This window comes from Erpetoichthys calabaricus, chromosome 11 (assembly GCF_900747795.2).
Source record: "Erpetoichthys calabaricus chromosome 11, fErpCal1.3, whole genome shotgun sequence".
In the NCBI taxonomy this organism is placed as follows: domain Eukaryota; kingdom Metazoa; phylum Chordata; class Cladistia; order Polypteriformes; family Polypteridae; genus Erpetoichthys; species Erpetoichthys calabaricus.
The window spans coordinates 41,652,953-41,665,179 of NC_041404.2; the positions used below are offsets into that span (position 1 = coordinate 41,652,953).

Here is a 12,227-nt window from a genome sequence, read left to right on the forward strand (position 1 = left end):
AAGCCACCTGCACAGGTATACTGTGCTGCATGATGTTGTGTTTGATAGTATAAAATTTCAAACACAGAATTTCCAAAATTGAAAAATATTAACAGCAAGTTAATAACGAGCTCTGCATTCTGCAAGTTATGTAGTCCCGCAGAGCAATCAGTTCTTAATTTGACTGAGTTTTAAAGAAATGCCAAACTTTCTGCTTGTTTTCATCAAATGCAGCCTTTCTAATTTGTTCTTTTCTTTCAATGTTAATGGCTGGTTGTTGTCCTTGTAACAGCCATGAATCCGTAGGATTGAAGTGTGTAAGTGGAGGGCCAACCAATCATATGAAGAGAAGTGTGGAGAGGTTGCTTGATAATAACGAGGCTCTCATTGGAGTAATTAGATTAATTTGCGAAAACCCACATTTGTATGCACTTGATGAAAGCTGGAATACAACCAAGACTCAGCACACAATTGATTATAAAATCATTACTTTCTTGCATACGAAGTATAGGGAATATATTGTAATCATACAAAAATTCAATGTCGAGATTTTGATGAATCTCGATGTTTTAGACCTCCTTGACTTTCACATATATGAAGTACAGGGAAGTATTGGAATCTTCCAAATATTCCATTTCAAGATTTTGATGAATATCTACGTTTTAGATCTCCCCGAGTCCAAAAATACCATTTTTGGAAATACGTCTGTATGTCTGTGTGTGTGTGTGTGTGTGTGAGAGAGAGAACACGACAACTTCAGTACTCTTTCATTAGGTCAATCAAATTTTGCATACAAGTATTAGGTACAAAACATAGATTTCTATCAACTTTTGGGCTAGTTACGCTAACCGGAAGTGGAACTATACCTTTTATTCATGAAGCTGCAGAGTCCGATTTATTCAACTTAACTTTTATAATAACTGTACAATATATTTACTTGATTTGTTTTTGATGGTTCTTTAATGTACATAATATAATCAACAATGTAATCATTGTTTTGCGGTTTACTCCTCAAATATCTATCTCCCTTCATAATGAATATAATTGTTTTCACCCCAACATAAAGCTGAAGCTGAATTACTCAAAAACAGAAGTCAGCTTCCTTGACACCACCGTTCAACTGAAAGACAACACCCTTGTAACTTCTATTTTTCACAAACCGACAGACAGACGGACCTACCTGAAAAGTGATAGCTTCCACCCCAAGCATATAAGGTGCTCCATTATTTTCAGCCAAGCAATACGGTACAATCGTATTTGCTCAGACCCAACAGACCGGGATCAACAACTGCAGGAGCTCAGACAAGATTTCATCAGACAAGGTTACACCCCGAAAACAACAGACACTCAAATAAGAAGAGCTACTGCCATACCCAGAGACAACCTTCTGGAATATAAAAACAAAGACGACAAGGATCGCATCCCCCTTGTTGTCACCTACAACCCACATCTTGAAACACTTCGAAAAATTATAAAAGAACTTCAGCCAATACTAAACAATGACCAAACACTGAAAAACGTATTTCCTGAACCTCCCCTCCTGGCATACAGACAAGCACCAAACCTTCAACAATTAATTGTCCGAGGCTCCCTAAGTGAACCAACAGAATATGGCACATCTCCATGCCTACAGAAAAGATGCAAAACATGTGCCCACATCTATGATACAGACCGTATAGTTATATCACACTGCCGACTTGAACATCACATGAAGGGATCATTTTCCTGCAGATCATCTAATGTAGTCTACCTAATTTTCTGCGTGAAATGTCCTGACACTGCACTCTATGTGGGAGAAACTGGACAAACACTCCGCCAGAGAATGAATTTACACAGGTTCCACATTAAACATGGCCACACAGATGTTCCTGTGGCAGCCCACTTCAACAGCCATGGACACTGTGAGAAGAACTTTAAAGTCACAGTGCTTATGGGCAACTTCAAAACACAGCAAGAGTGAAAAGAATGGGAAGTTAAACTCATGCTAAAATTTAATACTTTACAACATGGATTGAATAAAGACAAGAGTTTTATGGCCAGATATAAGGATTGTTTACATCTCTCAGAATGACAGACAACCTGTCTACAGACCCACATTGTTTTGAAAAAACTCATTACAAACTTCAAAAGACTTTGTTGGACAGTTATCTTATCCAGAGATCTTGACAATACAGTAATCCCTCCTCCATCGCGGGGGTTGCGTTCCAGAGCCACCCGCGAAATAAGAAAATCCGCGAAGTAGAAACCATATGTTTATATGATTATTTTTATATTGTCATGCTTGGGTCACAGATTTGCGCAGAAACACAGGAGTTTGTAGAGAGACAGGAACGTTATTCAAACACTGCAAACAAACATTTGTCTCCTTTTCAAAAGTTTAAACTGTGCTCCATGACAAGACAGAGATGACAGTTCAGTCTCACAATTAAAAGAATGCAAACATATCTTCCTCTTCAAAGGAGCAAACAAATCAATAGGGCTGTTTGGCTTTTAAGTATGCGAAGCACCGCGGCACAAAGCTGTTGAAGGTGGCAGCTCACACCCCCTCCGTCAGGAGCAGACAAAGTGAGACAGAGTTTGTTTTTCAATCAAAAATCAATACGTGCCCTTCGTGCTTTTAAGTATGCGAAGCACCATGCAGCTTGTCGCTTCACGAAGCAGCTGCACAGAAGGTAGCCAACGTGAAGATAATCTTTCAGCATTTTTAGACGAGCGTCCGTATCGTCTAGGTGTGCGAACAGCCCCCCTGCTCAATCCCCCTACGTCAGGATCAGAAAAAGTCAGCGCAAGAGAGAGAGAGAAAAGTAAGTTGGGTAGCTTCTCAGCCATCTGCCAATATCGTCCCTTGTATGAAATCAACTGGCAAACCAACTGAGGAAGCATGTACCAGAAATTAAAAGACCCATTGTCCGCAGAAATCCACGAACCAGCAAAAAATCCGCGATATATATTTAAATATGCTTACATATAAAATCCGCGATAGAGTGAAGCCGTGAAAAGCGAAGCGCGATATAGCGAGGGATCACTGTACATTGTTCTTTTCTCTCTTGTTAAATTAACCCTAGCCTGAATGAATCTATTAATTTTTAACATTCAAAATTTCTCATTTAAATATTTACCAATGTTGTTTCTTGTCCTAGAGTGTGTATATAAACATAGGAAACTCCAGTTTCTGTATTACATCTTGCCTGAAGAAGGGGCCTGAGTTGCCTCGAAAGCTTGCATATTGTAATCTTTTTAGTTAGCCAATAAAAGGTGTCATTTTGCTTGGCTTTTCTCTGAGTATACGAGAAAGTCTAGGGGAGACCACTCCCAATTTTTTAATATGTAGTTGGTGCCACAACCAGCTGTCGCAGCTGAGGTGTTGGGTACCATTACAAAAAACAAAATACACTGTATCATAGACTACTACCACCACTTCTGGACACACAACAACACACTGCATCGTGGGTTGAATGTTGCTAGACTACGTAGAGTTTGCATTCATGGTCTGTACTACTGTAGTAATTCATTTAGGAATTTCTGAAGGCTCGTGAAAATTGTATTTCTCGTCTTTTGTCTGTGCTTCTAGCAGGACCACGAGCTGGGCCACTTGGAGGTTGCTTCTGAGCCACATGCGACTTGTTTCAAGGTAGCTAAACTAGATGATTCTATAACAACAATAAGTTTTTTGAGCACTAATTCAGTAAATAGATGATAAAAGAAAATTTAAGAAACCTCAGGTATGCAAAAGGAGGAATAAAAGAAAATAGCAAATGAACTGAACAAATAGCAGTCATTTGAAAAAGGAGAAGTATCTGTGGACTGGAAAATTGCAAATGTGACTGTAGTCTTCAAGAAGGGAGACAAAATGGGTCCTGGTAATTGTAGCTGAGTAAGTCTAATTCTGTACTATGCAAAAGGTTAATGGGTGTACTAACAACAGATTTTCAGCCCTTCTCCAGTGCTGTTAAAATATCATTTTGGTTCTGAACCTATTCTGTTTCACTTTTGAACCTGAGATCCTTGACTTGCTGTTGCATTAATTGTAGCAAACAAAAGCTGGCTTCTGTTTTCATTAAAGTTATGTTATGTTTTTGCTGAATTTGTAAACGGGGAAAAGAATCCAACTTAGTTTAACCTTGTATATTATTCTTTACATACACATCAAATTGGGCTATTCTGCATGCTTGGTTTACATTTCACAAGCTACTTTTTTAAGCTGTAACCTACACTTGTTACATTTCTTGCAAGGTGTTTTTCAAATTTGCTGTGTACAGTGGAACCTCGGTTCACAACCATAATTCGTTCTAAACCTCTGCTCATGAACCGAAGCAATTTCCCCCATAGGATTGTATGTAAATTCAATTAATCCGTTCCAGACCGTACGAACTGTATGTAAATATATTTTTTTAAAGATTTTTAAGCACAAATATAATTAATCACACCATAGAATGTACAGTGTAATAGTAAACTAATGTAAAAACATTGAATAACACTGACACAAACACCCAGGCTCCCTGCTCAGCTGCATGCGCAGGCTTGATCTCTCTCAGCAGCACGCGAGCCCTCTCTCTCTCTCAGCAGCACACGAGCCCTCTCTCTCAGCAGCACACGAGCCCTCCCTCCCTCTCTCTCTCAGCAACACACGAGCCCCTTCTGTCTCTGTAACATTGCAGCAGTTCGCGCTATTGCTTTACAATCCGATCAGTGTAAAAATTATTTTTTTTAAATGAGTTTTAAGAACAGGGGGAATAAAAAGGAACATTTGAACAAATCCGAACTTTATTTAAAAGCCAACCAAGAAAGTAACATTACAGGAGTTCACGCTAATAGCATTACAACCCGATCGCTGTAAACACTCTTTTTAAATGAGTTTTAAGCACAGGGAAAAAAATTAACATTTGAAAAAAGAGAAAAGTAATATTGCAACACTTTCTTCTCCCCACTCTTCACTTGCTTAGCAGCCAAGTTAACTGCAAAAGCACACGAAATACTGTAGAGCCCAAAGAGTTCACAGGTAAAGCACGCACGTCTGACTGAGAACAATGAACAGGGAGAGGCTGAACACGTGCTTAAATACAGTAATCAGCGCGTACGAACTGGAAGGGAAATGAAATAGAGCACGAAGACTTCACAGCGAAAGCAAGCACGCATGTCTGACCGAGAACAATGCAACACGTGCGGAAATCATCAGCGCGCACAAACCGAAAGGGAAACTGGCTTGTTCGTATCTATACCGAGTGTGTGGTCGTGAACCGAGGCAAAAGTTTGGCGAACTTTTTGGTCGTAAACTGAGTTGTAAGTGTACCGAGACATTCGTGAACCGAGGTTCCACTGTATATATTTTTACTTAGAAGCTGAATGTTTAAGATGCTGTTAATTAAAGTGTTTACCAGATAAAGTATTTCCTTCTTACTTGATGTTTTAAGATCATTACATTGCAGTATTTACTCAATTAAGCAATTCCATCAGTGAAACACAAATAGACTTACTGTGCCTCGACTTATGTGAAATAAGCTTAGATGGACACTGATCTATGTCTTTTGCACCCAAGGATCGGAAAGGCACATAGCAGAGTAGAGGGCTGGAGGAGAGGGCTAGGCACGGGGGACTACAGTAACGTGTTTATGTAATTGTGAGTGATTTTTGTGTAGATTTCATATGTGCATTGCAGGCATGTGAAGTGTCTCGGTTCCAAGTTTCTCTTTGATCATGCCACTTTCCATGCATAGAAAATCCTGTTTTTGCAAAGGAACATGTTTTCCAAATGAAAGCTGTGTCAGTACATGCCTCTTAAATGGTGTATGCTTTGAAGATGCACCCCAAGCAAAAATATTGATCATAATGATGCATGCGAAAGTATGTTAAGTACTAACGTACATGTACAGCTCATAGAAGTTTAAAACTATATTTGATATGTTTAAATTATTTTAGTTGGTATGTTCTTTCAAAAAAAAAAACCTACTTGACCATCAACCTAGAATGAATAATAAAGTTAAATGAAAAACAAATTATGTTGATCAAGTGAGTAAGAGCAGCAAGAAGGTCTTGAAGCTTTGGTGTGAATATAATGAATGGTTCATATCTATACCCGGTGGTAATTAAAGTCAGCAGTTTCTAATTAGGTTTTTCCTCCTCCTCCATCTTTCTCTGAATTTACTATTATTTCACCAACTTTTTTGTATATATTTTTTCTTTTTCTGATTTTTGTCAGTATACTGCCCACTCTCTCATTTCCATTCCTCTCAGAAGGTTTGCAGAAATATGTTGCAAACCAATTATTGTATTACTTGCCAGCCAACAATCTTTTTGAGCAATTCCAGTATGGTATCAGAGAAACATGCAGCACGAAGACCACTTTGGTTCAAGTAGTAAATGATCTTCTGTTGAATTGTGATGCTAGATCTTGTTCTGCTTTGCTTTTGCTGTAACTTTCAGTAGCATATGACACAGTGGATGATCACATTCTGCTAACATTATTTAGAATCATGTGCAGGAGTGTCAGACACTGTTTTTAAATGGTTTATCCTACTATCTGTCTAGTTGTGGTGAGGTAATTAGTGTAAATTTCTAGTCTGACACTGTTTGCTTTTTCGCTCTAGACCATATAGAACTTGGCAGCCACTCTTTTGACAAGTACTGTACAAGGTTGCCATGAGGTGTCACCCTGGTTTTATGTCATTTGCATTGGCTCTGTAGTGAAAAGTGTTTGTCTTAAAATTTTATCTTTAATTTTCAAGGCACAACATCATAAACCTCCCCTTCACATTTATTCATGTTGATAAACCATTATATGCCTAACAGCTCACTTTCCTTCATTAATGCCCATCTTCTTCTACCAACATACTGACATAAACCTTTGAAGCTTCTGATAAAACATTAAGGCTTCCGCTTTTAGTTGTTTTGTCGCTAAACGTTTAAACTTTGGAATTTTTAATGATATAAATTATCATATTTTTCGCTCCATAAGATGCACCTGACCATAAGACGAACCTAGGTTTAGAGGAGGAAAACAAGAAAAAAAAATATTCTGAACCAAATGGTGTACTAATATATTTAATTGAATATAGCAGAATGATATTTCAACCATGTAAAGTCAACAGCGATATTAAGAGCCATCATCACTGTCATTAACAAATGAGGAGAGGCTTTAAGGTTCAAGCACACTTCTAGTTTTCTGGAAACCCCAAGAACTCCTCATCGCTAGTGTCAGAATTTATGAAGCTCAGTTTCTGACAATTACTGATATCACTTTCTTCACTATCTTCATATATGATACTATCTTCAGTTCCATCTAAGGCATTGCTAATGGCAACTTCCACCTGCAGCTATAGACTCTTCAGTACGCAAGCGACTCTCCACGTTAGTATTTAGATCTGGATGGTGAATGTGCCCAAAACATAAACATTTATATGTTACTTACATAAAAGTCAGATTGAATGTTATTTACCTTGATTTATTTACTTACTTCCTACAGCGTAAAGTAGATTGCAGAGCTTCCTGTGTTTGATCGACATGGGCATGCTCAAAAAATACACGTGTAATGCCACAAAAAGTGCACGCTGACACTTCAGTTCGTAAGCAATGGTATGAGAATGCAGTCAGACTTCTTTTTTGGGCACTTACACCGTCCAGATCTAAACACTAGCATGGAGAGTCGCTCGCTTACTGAAGAGTCTATAGCTGCAGGTGGAAGCTGCCGTCACTTGTACTTTGTATATAAGAGCCAGATTGATTGTTATTTACCTTGATTTATTTAATTATCTTCCTACAGCGTAAAGTCACAAGTAGACTGCAGAGCTTCCCGTGTACATATACAAAGTACAGCGACGGCAAAAGTGGGATTAAAGGTGGGACAGATTTACGAGTTTTTTTCGTAGGCTTTGGTAATTCTAGTGTTAAGCGTCCCCAGGGGTTTCTCGTGGGCCTACCACTTCCTCTTCTAACAGCTGTTGCTACAGCTGACAGGTCAGGTAATACACATCATGATCTGTGACGCAATATTTGCTCCATAAGACGCACAAACATTTCCACCCAATTTTGGGGAATAAAAGTGCGTCTTATGGAGCGAAAAATACAGTACATAACAGAAAATTACATTTTGTGATGTTTTGTCATCTTTGTCAATATAATTCCTGTCTTTACTATCTTTTGTATTTTAATGCATTTTGTGATGTAAATGCTGTAGGGACGTATTGTTTAAATGGGCACTGAAATACTGTAAATTCCGTAAATCCTATAAATACCTACACAATTTCAATTGACAAATCTGGTTAATATTTCACATCACATTTGCCTACTAAGTTTGCAGACGTCTTCTGATGCTTTTTTGCCATTTGTCATTAATGGTGGGGAATTTTTCAAGTAACAATAATAAAACAATAACCTTCGTAGGCTATGGTAGTGCCTCTACACTAATTTCATTTCAATAAAAAGGGGGTACAGATCATCACAATACTCCCCTTCCAGTTATTATTTAAATTCAGCTTATTAGTATTTGAGAAATAATGTTTTTGACATGCTTTGCTTTTAAGTTTATTCATTTATTATGAAAATAGCATGTTCATGTCTGTCGATACATATCTTTTGGCAATGAACATGTATTTTGTTCTAATAATTTAAAATTCATATTTGCAAATGTTCCAGCTTACTTTTAAAAGTAAAACATTCTAGTCTCAGTTGTTGGTCTACTTCAAATATAAGGCTCATCTCACAAGAACTGACCCAGTTTTTAAAGTCATACTACTGTATAATGATCCAGGTATCATCATAATATCATATAGTACAATTAACCCCAAATATATACATAAATATACACAAAAACATTTGATGCAAACTTTGTTAACATTCTAGACTCCAGACATTATAATCCATAATTAAAAGATGCATTGTCCTTGTTGAATGGAGTGGATGTAGATAGATCAATATTGCAAATGGAGGAAGTTAAGAAGACAGCACTATCCCAAAGGCAAAACAAGGTTTGATTTCAACCTCCTCTGATGATCAAAAGGACAGTATTAAAAAGGTGTGCTGGTGGCCACCTCATAAATCTTGTCCATGATGGCAGGGGATAAGTCGTTTGTACCTTTTCAGATCGGCATTGATAGAATACGTCTCTTTGATTCTTTCTTTAACTGCAAGTGATGCCTGGACATAGATCAGCCATTTTCTCTCAAATTACTTCCTTCTCCTTTTTTGGCAGTTTGATCTGTCATTGGTTCCTGACCAGAACAGTTCCTCAAAAAGATGTTTCAAAATTCCACCCACAGAGGGTGATGCTGTCAGACACCACCATGCAGCTCACCTTCCTGATATGTCATTGGTTCCTGACCAGAACAGTTCTTCACGGATGTTTCAAAATTCCACCCACAAAGGGTGATGCTGTTAGTCACTACCATGCAGCTCACTGTCCTGTAATGGGAAAAACCACTGAAACCCACCCACCATCCCAAACACTGTATTTAAGCATGTGGAAGCCAAGGCACTAACGAGCAGCACACAAAAGACTGGCAATGTACAATATGTAGCACATAGGTATAATGTGCTCCTATGAAATTTATGTGGCAGGTCTACAAAGCATCTTAATCTAGTTCTTTCACCTGTAATTTTTAGTTTTCGATTAGGTTTTGATGTCTTTCCTAGTTATGGTCTTTGCCTGATTTCTCACTGCATCTCATCTTCTGGTTATTCTTCCTAGCACTACAGATTTTTTTCTTCTTTGATAACTAAATCACATAGCAAAAAACTTTAAAATAATATAGCTGAAGGAAAAAAAAAACTTTTTTTAAATGGAAATTTGTATTCATGAAACTTATGTGTTAATTTTTTAACAAAATGATTTGGATTTATAAAAATATTTAAATGTTCTGGCCATAGGAGAGACATAAATATGTTTTACATGCTCACATAGCACACACTTAACATATTTATTTAGTCAATGAAAAGTATATAAGTGATGGATATTTGCACAATTCCTTATAGAGGGAATATTGAAGAAACTTTCTGTAATGTAATAATACTAATTCTTTACATCTATGCAGTCCTTTCCATAGTGGGTGGGGAGCCACATCAGCCACCACTAATGTGTAGCATCCACATGGATGATGCGACAACAGTCATTTTTGCACCGGTATGTTCACCACACATGAGCTATTAGATGGTGAAGTGATGAGAGAGATAGCCAGATAGAAACAGGGATGATTCAGGGGCAAGAATGACTAGGTCATGGAGGGCAATTTAGTCAGGACATTTTATGAAAGATGCCCAGGGATCTTTTATGACCACAGAGATTAATGACCTTGATTTTATGTCTCATCTGAAGGAAGTCACAATTTTTGGAGCACATTGTCCCCATCAGTACACTAGTATCCATATTCAGACCACAGTGTAAGTGCTCTCTGCTGGCCTCACCAACACCTCTTCCAGGAGAAAGCCAAGCATTTCCTAGATGGTCTCCCATCGAAATACTGGCCAAGCCAGAACATAACATGCTTAACTTCAGGTGGATGACATCTTCTGAAGTGCTTGTGGTACAGCTGCTGGTACATGGCTACAGTCAAATCATCCATCCACCATTTTGTAACTAACTTCCCCAGTTTACAATTATTGGGAGTGATGCCTATCCCAGCTACCCAGTGTGTGAGCCAGACAACTTTCTGCTGGGAGCAAAACCTGCAAGCATCTGTCAAGAATGGTGACAAAATGAGCAGCATGTTCATTTGAATATGTACATACTTATTGCTTCAAAACGTCCACATTGCCCAGACTAGGGTTGTCAAAAGTATTGTAAAATATCCATATGTATTGATTTTAATATTGTAAAACTACTTCAGTGCTCATTTTATATAGTATTAGTGAATCTTTGGAATGTGTTACAAATGCCTTTCTGGTTTGCCTTGGTTAGAGTTTCAGCCCTATTTTCACCCACTCACAGGCATTAATATGACAACTTCATCGACTTTGGAGCCCCTCTTTGTCTGGTTGCGAGCAGTCAGTACCTTGAGACATCAAGAAGTGGTGGGGGTGGGGCCATGTTTTCCTTTGGTGTCCAGGGAATCTGCCCCTTAACTTGCCTAAATGGTAGCCCTTGAATAACTGTGTCCTTGGCAGCCGCCTATGTTGCTTAAAAGGCTCTGCCTAAAGAACCGACACGCAAGTTAATGCAAATGATTTAGAAAGATGTCATATTTCTAAATTACGGAAACATTAATAACTATATACATGTAAACTATTGCATTTCAAGGATGTGATGTAAAATTTTTTATATAGGTTAAAACAATTTTTTGCAGTCAGTTAAATGTTTAACGCATTAAGACTGGTCTGCAATTTCTTTTACTTCTGTGCCAGTTTTCTTGTGTTGTGTTCATTCGGGAGCAACAGTCTTTAGCACTAGGACTCTTTCTATCTGTTGATTTATAAACTGTCTCCACAATGTGTGCTGCTGAAGCGCATTACTTTTTTAATTTTATTATATGTGATTTTAAAATTATATTTCAAATTTACTTTATAATGTAAGACACTGTAACTTTTCAATGCTCAAATAAATAGTTGTGTGACTCCTCCGTGTGCTCATATACTTCCAACTGGGCAGCTCAACAAAAACAGTCCTCATGGAGAGCACACTGACAGGCTAGTTTTTCTTGCCAAAAATAAGGAAATAACAAAGACATCATAGTTTAGTTTCACAAAAGTGCAATGTGCACCATTTGAATTTATGAAAAGTCTTCTAAATATGTTAGTGGTCTGTTACTTTTCTGAGCAATTGTTTACAAAGAACATTAATGTTCTTTTTACTTGAATGTTTAATGTTTGCTTTAATTTTCATATGTGTATTGTTTACACAAGATTACAATACTTATTCAATTAACATTTAATGACATTTGTACCATTTAATTGCACTATTTCAGTGACAGTATCTGTTTTCATCAATGTAAAAAAACTGTTGACTGGATTTAAACTTCCTTACTTTTTATTATTTACTGAACTTTATTCTTTTAGAAAAAATTGTACTACTTGAAGTATTTGCGTTTATTTGCTACAGTTTTTATTATTTGTTTTCATTAATGTAAAAATTTTAATGTGTACAGAATTGCAATTTATTTTAAGTTTTTTATTGTGTTGCGTAATATAATGTATTGGGTATTGGAAATGGTATGGAATTTCAGTGCTTTCAGTATGATATCAAAGTTTGAAAGTTTGATGTTGTGACAGCCCTAGCCCAGACTTGCATGTGATGGAGTTGTAAGGAGCTGGAGCTGTAAGGAGTT

General features: G+C 37.4%; 1 protein-coding gene across 1 annotated transcript in view; it reads left to right on the top strand.

Moving 5' to 3' along the window:
* Positions 1–12,227, top strand: part of LOC114660354 (protein diaphanous homolog 1) — a 109,185-nt gene that overhangs the window by 9,878 nt on the left and 87,080 nt on the right. The window lies entirely within an intron of this gene.